Source organism: Malus sylvestris, chromosome 7 (assembly GCF_916048215.2).
Source record: "Malus sylvestris chromosome 7, drMalSylv7.2, whole genome shotgun sequence".
NCBI lineage: Eukaryota > Viridiplantae > Streptophyta > Magnoliopsida > Rosales > Rosaceae > Malus > Malus sylvestris.
In genome coordinates, this window is record NC_062266.1 from 2,927,551 (window position 1) to 2,941,051 (window position 13,501).

The 13,501-nt window shown below is 37.6% G+C and overlaps 1 long non-coding RNA gene across 4 annotated transcripts in view; it reads right to left on the reverse strand.

Annotated features, from left to right (window-relative positions):
• The window catches only part of LOC126628506 (uncharacterized), a 41,436-nt gene extending 29,169 nt beyond the window's left edge, over positions 1-12,267 (reverse strand). Inside the window, exons 1-3 of one of the 4 annotated variants that reach the window (XR_007625451.1) lie at positions 5,552-5,707; positions 4,731-4,789; positions 3,487-3,691 (exon numbers count right to left, since the gene is read on the reverse strand). This is a non-coding gene — a long non-coding RNA (uncharacterized LOC126628506). Of the gene's footprint in view, positions 1-3,486; positions 4,398-4,434; positions 4,790-5,551; positions 5,737-12,082 lie in introns of those variants that run through there. The other 3 variants (XR_007625450.1, XR_007625449.1, XR_007625448.1) reach the window with 3 other exon arrangements.
• Between the last annotated feature and the right edge of the window lie 1,234 nt (positions 12,268-13,501).

Here is a 13,501-nt window from a genome sequence, read left to right on the forward strand (position 1 = left end):
CCAATTAGTTTAGGGTTTAGAGTAGGCGGAGCGAAGACGACAGGAGCATGTGTATCATCTTTTAGTGGTTGCATGATGAAGGTGGACCAGGACAATCGATCACTAGTAGGCAACTGCATTAGGCAAGTGGAGCCGTCAGCTCCAGTGCAGTCAGCATTGGAAAGAGATGGTCGAGGAGGAGAGGTGATGGAAGAAGACTGTTCCGAAACAGTCAGGGGATTAATATGGTTGCCAGCAAGGGTAGCTGATATTTTCGACTGTGATGCCCCGACATGACGAGGAGAGATTATTCAATGTATCTAAAATAGAGAGCGATACACTGTATGATATTATATTTCTTGACGAAGTTAATGAATTGGGTTTATTCCACATGTCCTATCATCAAAATATACAAGTTTAAGAGACAAATGATCTTGTGTTGGCAAACCACACAGCCCTCAACACTTAGTGGGTTGTGATGAGATGCGATGTGATTGGGGGATGGAAAAAAGTGATATTAGATATACATGAATTTGAAATGATTATGTCAAAAGAAGGAAGGGGAAGTCATAACTAGGGCCCTTTCCTAGGCAAGTGTTGGAACAAAATTCAGCATCATCGTGAATAGTTGAATTGTGCGAATTGATCACCTACAAACAAGAACAAGCATCCGGTTTCCAAAAAAAAAAATCAAGAACAAGCATCTATAATTGATTTAAGCCAATCTCCAACCGAGGGCTGATCAGTCCTCTGGTTCTCCAAGATATTAATATTTTAATAAACAGTACAATGTCATATTTTCCTCGGTCTCCAACCGAGGGCCAAAGGGCCATAGGGCCAAACATAATTTATTATTTAAATTTCAAAACAACAACTTAAATTTAAAAACAACAACTTAAATTTGAAACAGAATGAAGTGAGATAGTATGCAAGGGTGAAAATTATGTGAGAAATTGTGTAAGAATGACTTAGGTATTTATAGGAAAAAAAAGGTTTACATTCATAACAAATAAATAAATAATAATAATGTAAGGCAACGGCTAGCTGCAGTCAGCTAAGCATTGTATTCAAAATTTTAAACTATTCGTATCGGTTATAACTGACACGATTGCAAACTATTCGTGTCGGTTATAACCGACACGATTCCGCCAAGTCAAATTGATTCATGCGATGCCATTTATATTCAAATTACTATTCGTGTCGGTTATAACCGACATGATTTCAATAATAAAAAATTATTCCTGTTGGTTATATCCGACAGGAAATCCGACACTTTTACACCAAATTCTGGCCAGCCCTCTGGCCTTTTGGCCATTTCAGATTATGTCGGGCCCACGAGCCCTCTGGCCTAGCCCTTTGTTAAGGACGATTTTTGATCCTTTGGCCCTCCAGACCCTTCGGTTGGAGATGGCCTAAGATACCGATATGATACTAGTTAAAGCTCGCCGATAGTCAAGTTAGTATAACATTTTCAAACTCAAGGCTAGAGAGCAGATTATGCCTTCTGGAACCGTTATACTAGTTGCGGGAGAGTTTTTTTTATTTTATATTTATTTTATTTTATATATATATTAGAATTCATATTAAACCTGAAGGATCCTAAAATATATCTAGCATAAGATATTCAAATATAAGATCCAGCACATGTGGATAGAAATCAAGGAAGAAAATATCGGAAATATCGGAAATATCGGTAGTCCGAAAACACGGAAATATCGGGATAATATCGATATCGATAAAAATTACATGGAAACCACGGAAATTGTAAGAAAAACTTGGAAATTTTTAATGAAACTTTGCAGGATGTTTATTTAGTCAATTATCTATTAGTTTATCACAAAAAATTGGAAGGAAATGCATTGCATGATGGATTTAACTGATTTAAGTTGATTATATAGCGAGCTGGCAAACATTGTGAGTGTAGAAAATATGTAGTAATTAATGAAAGAAGTTTAAACACACCATAATCATTTATATATAATGAATTAGTACAATATTTTACACTTTATACATTGCATGGTAAGATACATGAGTGACTTATTCTTATAACGGGTACATATCAATTTTTTTATAAAAATTAATGGGTACAAACTTATTCTTATTTTATTTTTTTAATATTTGAAATGTTTGAATTGAAAATTAATTAGAAGTTTAATAAGAATGTGAGTATTAAAACTCTAAATCAATTACTAATTTTTGTTATGAAAGTTATGTAACTTACATGTAATTCATTAATGCTAGGGACTTTGATCAAAATATAAAAACTGATAAGATCTTAGTCAATGAACATGAGAAACTAGGGATTGGATACTAATTTTTCTTTATTTTTTTAAAATAATAATAATTTGGTTAATCACATTTTACATCATCTAGTTTCGAGAAAAAAGAAAACTGTTTGGTCAATTTTGAAAGCCATATCAAAATTTTGAGTGATATTTTTATCCAACGTGTTAATACAAAATCATATAGACATAGTACATGATTATGTTTTGGTAATCAAAGACGCCACAAGTGTACCGCGAAAAATCGTCAATGAATATATGTCATAATAACGGAATCTAGAAACAGATAAATTTGAATAACTTCATATATCAGAATAAACTAATTGCAATATGAGAGATGTTCAAACCTGCACCCATTGAAACCATTTACATGATCAGAACCCGTGTATTATTTAAGGATGATTTGTGATCTAAGCAGCATCATTGGTTATGTGGTGTTGGCTCCAAAGTTTAAGAGCCAAGTTGTAGGTGGCGGAGGAGCAGCAGTACGGGGAGCAGATGAACTGGCAGCATAAGCAGTGAAACATGATGATGGAACACATCCCTCATAGGACATGTTCAGGCGATTGAAACATGATGATTGAATCTTCCCTCCAGTAAAGCTATCAAAAGGAGAGAAATGAGGCAGTCCAACATGTGCAGCACCGATAAACCTAGAACAAAATTATAGGCTCTAGAAGTAGAACCGGAAGAACGCGAGCCAGACGAGGAACCACCACTAGAACAAAATTAGAGTTGTTGTTGTTGTCCCACATTGCCCAAGGCATAAAGAGAAGCTGGTGGAGGGATTATAAAATGGACCACTGTTGTCCCACATCGCCCAAGTCATAAAGAAGAAGCTGGTGGAGGGATTATAAAATGGACCATCAGCCCAAACTTAAAAGCATACCAGAAAATCATTACCCTTAGCGATGATATCGCAATATTTACAATATTATTGATAATATATTAAGGGATAAATGTGAAAATATCGGTATGTAAAAAAAACGACAATATCAGCGATATTTTGCCGATAATATCGATATTTTGTTCCTTGATAGAAATACAACTAATCGTAGTATTGAGATATTTATGTTCAGTTCCATTTCAACATTCACCTCTTTTTGTTAAATTCATTCTTCCCTTCGTACGAGTTTGCTGCTAAGAGTCCCTCTAGTCGATAAGTTTAGGTGTAAAGATAAATTTACAAACTTGATTGGATTTTTCAAACTAAGGTAGTTTAGACCATCTCTTAAGTAGGATTGACACACCCCGTCCCGAAGGAGGGCATGCTGGCCGTCACGTGAGAGTGACGTGACCATTTGCACAGTACGGAAGCTTTAAGATACAATTTATAAGTTGATACACCCGAAGGTGAGTCCTAATTTTGTCCAATCTGTCAGAACACCGTCGAATTCCTCGTAGTCACCACACCTTTGTGATTCCTGAACCTGGAGGGGCGCAAAACCAAAATTGAGTGGGTCAGTAAAACAATTCTTTTCCAAATCCAAACATTTCTCAAAACGTTGTAACCCCTCTCCGTAAAACCTGTATACTTTCCCAGAAATGTAAAATATAAATATACATATATATTCTCAAACTTCATTTTTACTATCTCAACATTTTTCTTTATCAATCATGCCATGCCACATCATCTCAACATTTCTCATATTAATTATGCCATGCCACATCATCTCAACAGTAATAAGGTATGAATGCATCAACATAATCATATCAGGTGCAAGAAAGTAATCAACCGTAGGCCCTCTAATAGCCCTGTACGGTTGAACCTAGAGCTCAAAATCTATCATTATCACTCTACCGGAGTCACCTCTGTGACCCGTCCGGCCTTCTGCACGCAAGTTACGCTCTAGTGCTTCTCATAAATCATCTGTGCACATAATCTAAGGTCACCCACCAGTCGGAATCTCACTAACACTCTCGCGACTGGTCTGTCGTACCCACTCCGCGTGGACTGTACGACTAGCATCTACTTGGATCCAAGGCGAGCGTGCGATGCGGTGAATACTATAAGCACTAAATCATGGTGCAGGATTTGAGCTCAATATATATCATCATCATCATAACAGTAATTAAATACTCATCTGTGCGTCCACCGCACCATTTCATACATATGCATCATAAATCAATTCTTACCTGTGCGTCCACCGCACCAATTCATACATATGCATCATAAATCAATTCTTACCTGTGCGTCCACCGCACCAATTCATACATATGCATCATAAATCAATTCTTACATGTGCGTCCACCGCACCAATTCATACATATGCATCATATATTAATTCATGCATGGCATTTCAACTCACATTTCTATATACTTTTCATATCAATTCTATGCATGGTATTTCACTTCCCGTTTTTCCACATAACTCATATGCATTTCATTTTAAACATATTTTCATTTCAATTCAATTTCTGGGAAACGTCAAGTATATATATATACGGAAAACAAAACTGCCCACTCACCTGGAGTTCGTCCAACAACTCCCTAGCACCACACATCAAGGCGTCATGACGATCGCCGCCTAGAATAGTAATCAAATCCAGGCTCAGAATTCATATCGATAGAATACATAACTTATATAAAATATGTCACTACGTTGATCGATCCGGAAGATCTGCCACTCAGATTTTAAATCCATAACTTCCAGAGGTCCACATTATACCTCTAGGACAACATCCTAAAATTTCATTACCATCCAACGGTCGGATCTCCGTCAATTTCCAAAACTAAGTGACGGTTAACATTTTATTTTATGAACTTACAACTCCAATTCCGGAAGATCCGTAACTCGGATTCCCAATCCGTAAGTTCCAATAATCCTCAAACATTACGTATTGCAACGTATTAAAGTTTGGTAACGATCCAACGGTCGGATCATCAATTCACATTTTCACCTAATGCGAAAACTATAAAACGTTATTCGAACACCTAACCAACAATCCTTAATAACTTTCTCATACGGTGCTCAATTTGGGTATATGAATATACCACAGTGATCTACTCGACGTCACGGACGTCGACATATTTTTAAAATAATTTTTTACTGTAGAACGCGCCCCCACGCGCCAAGGAAGGCACGGGTCCACGCGCGCCCACGCGCACCTTCTTCCTCGCGGGTTCGCCGGACTGGTTTTTCCGGTGGCCGGAAAACTGGGGAATTTTCAAATGCTTCGTTCTCCTTCATTTCTCAACCATTTTCTTCGTATAATATATCAATTTAAAGCCCTCAACATGTAGAATCACAATATACTACTTTTAAGCTTCAAAAACAACTAAATCTCACCGGAAAAATCCAAGCAAAACCGGCCAAACTTAACCCTCGTGATCCCGACGTCCAAATCCTTCCAACGAAGCACTCCGAGCTTCCTTGGGACCTCACTAAGCTCACTATGAGCTTGGATTGTCCTGAAAATCAACCAATTCAAAGCTCATGAACAGTACACATTCACGGCAACTTTAGAAACTAGGGTTTTCGAAGTGAAACTTACCTTAAACTGGTACCTACGTGATCGTGGAGTCCTCAGGAGTGCAATGGTGGTTTTAAATCCGGCGTTGGTAATAGTTTTAGGTGGTTTTGATGGTTGCCCGTGTGTTCGAGAGGGTGAGAGAGAGAGAGTGAGGTCTGAGGAAGAGAAAGAGAGTATGAAGGACAGTATACGGGAAATGGGGAGGGAAATAAGGAATGGGGATCCCACGTGGTCCTTTTCCAATCCCCAACTCTAAACCACAAAATTTTAACCTAAAAATCTAAGTTCCATCCTTATTAAATTCCATTTTATTTTCAAAACTTAGGAACCTAGATAATTATCAACTTGAGCTTCACATACTTAGTATTTCTTAAGGGCAATTTCGTCCATTCACAGCCACGAATGTAATATTTTGGAACGGGCTGTGACAATCTTCCCTCCTTATAGAATTTCGTCCCCGAAATTCCAGCAACCAACTAAATCAACCATACTCCAACAATAGCTTCGGGTAAATCTCTCTCATCCGATTCTCTTTCTCCCACATAATTTTCTACTGAATGATTTCCTTCACAAAGCTTTTACCACTTACTCTGTCTTAATTCTCAGGACTTTTTTTTTTTTTTTTTCCAATCCAAAGTCGTCCTTGGTTCCTTATCAAGTCGAATCCAATTTAATTCTCAATAGTTGCACTAGAATCTCATGTGACGACTCTGCCACCTAGCGACAACGCATCGAACACAAAATACATTAAGTACCGTTGCCCTGTCTGGGAAAAAGTTATTACTCAGCACTGGAGTAATTGTACTAACTTGGTACATTGACCAACTATCACTTCAAATTCGATCATAACCATCTTGTGTACAAGGAAGCTTGTACACATAATCCAAAGTAATATCTTTCCATTTCCACTGCGAAACAGAAAATAATTATCTCAATCCAAAGGTTTATCTCTTTCTGCCTCAATCTGCTGACCAAATAAAACTGTCGAATGGTATGATAAATCTTATTACTTTTGGAATATTGCAGAAGTTGAACAGTGAACTTCGTCCAATATTTGCTTGCTTCAAATCCTCAGCATTAGGCACATACTTTTTGTTTTCTTGTATCCACATACCATTTGATTCACGAATCATGTATTCATTCTTTTTCCCTTCTTTCTCTGCCTTGGTTAATTCTTAAATTTCTTCGTCAAGCATTTGAGTCTCGAGTACGACCTTACCAAAAATGCCTAACTTGAAAATTAGCAAGTAGAGCTTCTTCTCGATCTCCAATTCTCAACTTTACTTCAGTTGATTTCCAATCCACAAGAAGATAATCTTGGCAAGCGTACCAAGCATTAATTCTTACTGGAGTCTTCTCATCAAGTGCTTCAGCTACAACAATTCACGATCACCCTGATCGTACAATCATAATCACTAAGTAATTCAATCCACCTTTGTTGCCTCATATCAAAATCCTTCCGAGTAAACAAATATTGGAGACTCTTTTGATTTGTAAAATCTTGCATTCTTATCAACATATAATGTCTCCATAACTTCACAGCAAGAATGGTAATCATGACTTCCAAGTCACCCGTAGGGTAATTCATCTCATGAGATTCCATTTGTCGTGAAACGTATGCAATCACCCTAACATTTACATCAACATGCATCCAATACCATTCAAGAAACATTACTAAAAATTTATGATTACCACTATCTTCTAGGATTACTAAAATACGTGTATGAGTGAGGAAATACTTTAGTTGTTAAATCCCTTACTCACAATTTCCTTCCCACTCATACATAACCTCTTTTCTCATCAGTCTCGTTAATGACAAAGCAATGACTAAAAATTCTTTCACAACCATCCAAAATAGCCTGGTAAGCTAAGAAATTCCAAATCTCAATTACGACTCGTGGTTGTTCCAAATTCTCAATTTCTGCTATCTTTTAAGGATTCACTTGAATACCTTAAGAATATATAACAATTCTCAGAATGCCACTTGATTCATTTAACTTTAGCCTTTGCTAAACTTAGCATACAACCAACGTTCTCTCAAGGCATTATTGGAATACTTCATCCATCAACTCATAAAACAGCATGAGTATCCATATAGCATCACCAAACTTCATAAAGACTATAACAAGTCCAGAAAACCATCTTATGATCAACGTCACTTAAAATATTCAATTGGTAGTAACCAGATCTCAATTCAATCTTTGAATCTTCGCAATTTACTTCTGAGCTGGTTAAATAAACATCAGTACATCACCATGGATAACGGTTCTCAATCGTTACCCGACTCCATTGTCTATAATCAATGAACAGTCTCAAGATCCATTTTCTTCCTCACCAACAAACTGGGGCTCCTCAAAAGTGTTGTACTAGGTTGAATAAAACTTTTATCAACCAATTCTCTCAACTGAATTCCCAATTCCCTTAACTCATCATGAACCAATCTTTAACATAAATTTATACCTGGCAACAAATCAATAATGAACCTCATATCTCTGCCTAAAGACAATCCAGGTATACTTTCAGAGAAGACATCAAGAAAAGTCTAACCCTTTCGACATTATTCACACTACTCCAAACAACATCATTTAGCACCACATGAGCTAAGTATTTTTGACAGCCTTTCAAAACAATCTCTTTGCTTTCACAGCATAAATAATGGCTGAACTCACTTCACTTTGCATACTTACAAAAGTAATCTCTGGTCATCCAGATCGATGGAAAGTGACTGGTTTCCCGTAACAATCCATTTAGTCACAATTATAACCAACCACTCTAATGGAAATAATTTAACCGACACAATACATACTTTATTAATACTGAACATTCTAAATAAGTACAACATTAACATAAAATAACCTACCGGTTTGCTTGCTTAACGAATCCACGAATGAGTTATTAATATTACGGTCTGCAGCCCGCAATACTGATAAATCATCGTTGTCTCGATAAGTAGGCAACCACTCACAAAGATATAACATTACTATTTTGTCACTCAATGCAAAATACATACACTCGTCTCAACTACATTTATTTACCACTCTCTAGGTAATATCATTCATAATAAGAAATATATCAGCCGAAGTCAACTAGAATGACCAATACGGTTGATTCAACTCTTATCTCAACAATACGTCGGCCGGATCCACTCCGCGTGGTCGGTACGGCCGAGCCTATAACTCACTAATTTCTCATGTGTCAATCGAATCCACTTCTCATGGTCTGTACAGCTGAACATATAACTCATCAAATCTCTCTGTACTCACGGTCAATCCGACCAAACTACTAAGTCCATAACTCTGCTGAATCGACACTATGATATCATGGAAAATTATTGAGTACAACTGATTCTAGGGACGATTCACAATTCTGTGTCCCCTCTGTTCACATAAACACATTCATTAATTTCACATTTCCCAAAGTGTTAATTTTGTACCTGCTGCACAAAGTACATTTCCTTTACTCGAGACACCTTGTCTCAAATATCTGGGATTACCAGTATATCCATCACTTTTACTCTGACCAGCGACATTAAAACCTCAGCTGGAAGAATTAACTCTAGCTTCACTTCTTTCGAAGCTCTGAATCTTTCTATATCCTTGATATGACGAATCATTAACTTTATTGTCTTCTTTTAATTCCCATTCTTTTCTTATTCTTCTTTATTCTCGTTGCTCATGTTCTCAGAGTCCTCAAGGCTCAACAACATCTAGCATACTCCTGATAAGAACTACAATGGATAGTGGTCACCCAAAATACCACTTCCCTTTTTGCCACCCAGCTTAAAACAACATAACACCTCCACCAATAACAACCATATCTGGATGGAACGAGGCAAGTCTGAAAACTTTCTATAATATCCCTCGATCATCACCTTCCTTGTCTCATATTTGTAAACTCTTGTTTACTACCATAGATAAATGCCGGAGGGATAAACTTTTCCTTAAAAAATTTTAAATCGGCTGATTCCTCTGGTGACAACAATTAACATTCCTGTTTCCACCAGGATACAATTTCATACCCAAAACCAGGTAGTCGTCTCGACCCACCTGTCAGAAGGAAATTTCCTTTGACTTGCATAACCTGAAACATCTTTTCCAAATGGTTAAACCGTTACTTCGCTCCCTCAGGTTCATCATTTCATAAGGTGATTCAAATTCAACTCATAACCCGTCTTAAAATGTCCATTTTGATAATTTTCCGAATCACCATAATAATAGTTTCCCCCAACCCGCTAAATCGGGGAGACTAAGTTCCTCTAACTACGTGGTTTGCTACGAGGCGGTGTAGTTCTGACAGAGTTCACTAGAACTTCTCAAAATGTCCAAGATTGCAACCATGCTCTGATACCAACTGACACACCCCGTCCCGAAGGAGGGCATGCTGGCCGTCACGTGAGAGTGACGTGACCATTTGCACAGTACGGAAGCTTTAAGATACAATTTATAAGTTGATACACCCGAAGGTGAGTCCTAATTTTGTCCAATCTGTCAGAACACCGTCGAATTCCTCGTAGTCACCACACCTTTGTGATTCCTGAACCTGGAGGGGCGCAAAACCAAAATTGAGTGGGTCAGTAAAACAATTCTTTTCCAAATCCAAACATTTCTCAAAACGTTGTAACCCCTCTCCGTAAAACCTGTATACTTTCCCAGAAATGTAAAATATAAATATACATATATATTCTCAAACTTCATTTTTACTATCTCAACATTTTTCTTTATCAATCATGCCATGCCACATCATCTCAACATTTCTCATATTAATTATGCCATGCCACATCATCTCAACAGTAATAAGGTATGAATGCATCAACATAATCATATCAGGTGCAAGAAAGTAATCAACCGTAGGCCCTCTAATAGCCCTGTACGGTTGAACCTAGAGCTCAAAATCTATCATTATCACTCTACCGGAGTCACCTCTGTGACCCGTCCGGCCTTCTGCACGCAAGTTACGCTCTAGTGCTTCTCATAAATCATCTGTGCACATAATCTAAGGTCACCCACCAGTCGGAATCTCACTAACACTCTCGCGACTGGTCTGTCGTACCCACTCCGCGTGGACTGTACGACTAGCATCTACTTGGATCCAAGGCGAGCGTGCGATGCGGTGAATACTATAAGCACTAAATCATGGTGCAGGATTTGAGCTCAATATATATCATCATCATCATAACAGTAATTAAATACTCATCTGTGCGTCCACCGCACCATTTCATACATATGCATCATAAATCAATTCTTACCTGTGCGTCCACCGCACCAATTCATACATATGCATCATAAATCAATTCTTACATGTGCGTCCACCGCACCAATTCATACATATGCATCATATATTAATTCATGCATGGCATTTCAACTCACATTTCTATATACTTTTCATATCAATTCTATGCATGGTATTTCACTTCCCGTTTTTCCACATAACTCATATGCATTTCATTTTAAACATATTTTCATTTCAATTCAATTTCTGGGAAACGTCAAGTATATATATATACGGAAAACAAAACTGCCCACTCACCTGGAGTTCGTCCAACAACTCCCTAGCACCACACATCAAGGCGTCATGACGATCGCCGCCTAGAATAGTAATCAAATCCAGGCTCAGAATTCATATCGATAGAATACATAACTTATATAAAATATGTCACTACGTTGATCGATCCGGAAGATCTGCCACTCAGATTTTAAATCCATAACTTCCAGAGGTCCACATTATACCTCTAGGACAACATCCTAAAATTTCATTACCATCCAACGGTCGGATCTCCGTCAATTTCCAAAACTAAGTGACGGTTAACATTTTATTTTATGAACTTACAACTCCAATTCCGGAAGATCCGTAACTCGGATTCCCAATCCGTAAGTTCCAATAATCCTCAAACATTACGTATTGCAACGTATTAAAGTTTGGTAACGATCCAACGGTCGGATCATCAATTCACATTTTCACCTAATGCGAAAACTATAAAACGTTATTCGAACACCTAACCAACAATCCTTAATAACTTTCTCATACGGTGCTCAATTTGGGTATATGAATATACCACAGTGATCTACTCGACGTCACGGACGTCGACATATTTTTAAAATAATTTTTTACTGTAGAACGCGCCCCCACGCGCCAAGGAAGGCACGGGTCCACGCGCGCCCACGCGCACCTTCTTCCTCGCGGGTTCGCCGGACTGGTTTTTCCGGTGGCCGGAAAACTGGGGAATTTTCAAATGCTTCGTTCTCCTTCATTTCTCAACCATTTTCTTCGTATAATATATCAATTTAAAGCCCTCAACATGTAGAATCACAATATACTACTTTTAAGCTTCAAAAACAACTAAATCTCACCGGAAAAATCCAAGCAAAACCGGCCAAACTTAACCCTCGTGATCCCGACGTCCAAATCCTTCCAACGAAGCACTCCGAGCTTCCTTGGGACCTCACTAAGCTCACTATGAGCTTGGATTGTCCTGAAAATCAACCAATTCAAAGCTCATGAACAGTACACATTCACGGCAACTTTAGAAACTAGGGTTTTCGAAGTGAAACTTACCTTAAACTGGTACCTACGTGATCGTGGAGTCCTCAGGAGTGCAATGGTGGTTTTAAATCCGGCGTTGGTAATAGTTTTAGGTGGTTTTGATGGTTGCCCGTGTGTTCGAGAGGGTGAGAGAGAGAGAGTGAGGTCTGAGGAAGAGAAAGAGAGTATGAAGGACAGTATACGGGAAATGGGGAGGGAAATAAGGAATGGGGATCCCACGTGGTCCTTTTCCAATCCCCAACTCTAAACCACAAAATTTTAACCTAAAAATCTAAGTTCCATCCTTATTAAATTCCATTTTATTTTCAAAACTTAGGAACCTAGATAATTATCAACTTGAGCTTCACATACTTAGTATTTCTTAAGGGCAATTTCGTCCATTCACAGCCACGAATGTAATATTTTGGAACGGGCTGTGACAAGGATGCCACGTAATAAAATTTGAATCCAGATAACAACCGTCATGCTAATTTTATGTGGATTTACATATTTATTGTGGAGCCAAAAATAATCAAGGAAATTATGGAGCGCGACACGTGGATTTATGGGTAAAAAGATAAAGTTACCATCAAGGCACATCGGAATTCCCATGCGAAAGAAATAGATAATAACGACTCAATCAAGGTCAAAAGTGATTAAAATAAGTATTTATTCAAAACCTATATCATCAATCCTCATCAAATCCTCTTTACAAGGTAACTCCTATTTACTCTTTTCAAATTAGGATTAATTACCAAAATTAATTGGTTAATTTTCTAATTGATTGCAAGATATTCTTTTGACATAATATATTGCAATTAGAGCAAAAAAAACACCATAAGTGGCTGGACTTTTTCTCCATATTGTTTTGATATTATTTTCCTAATTGATTGCCACACCCCTATAAATAGCCACAATTTCTCTAAAAAACCGAAGTTAAACTCCCTTCTAAAATTTTCAAATTTCTCCAAACACTTTTATCTCAAATTCTAACTTTATCATCGGAGATTCTTCAGCCAAAACTCCCTCATTCATCGTAGGCGCGTGAGGCTCTTAACCTTGACCTAAGGTTTTGATTGTTTTACAAGTGCATTTTCGTCCGAGAAGAAGACGGAAATTTACATCCACATCTATTGTGCTGCCAAATTTGAGATATGAGAAAACTTGATGTAGAATTATTATTTTTAAATGTTTTGTTGTGTGAGTCATAATAATGCACTAATCATAAATTAGGAAAGTTAGTTTTT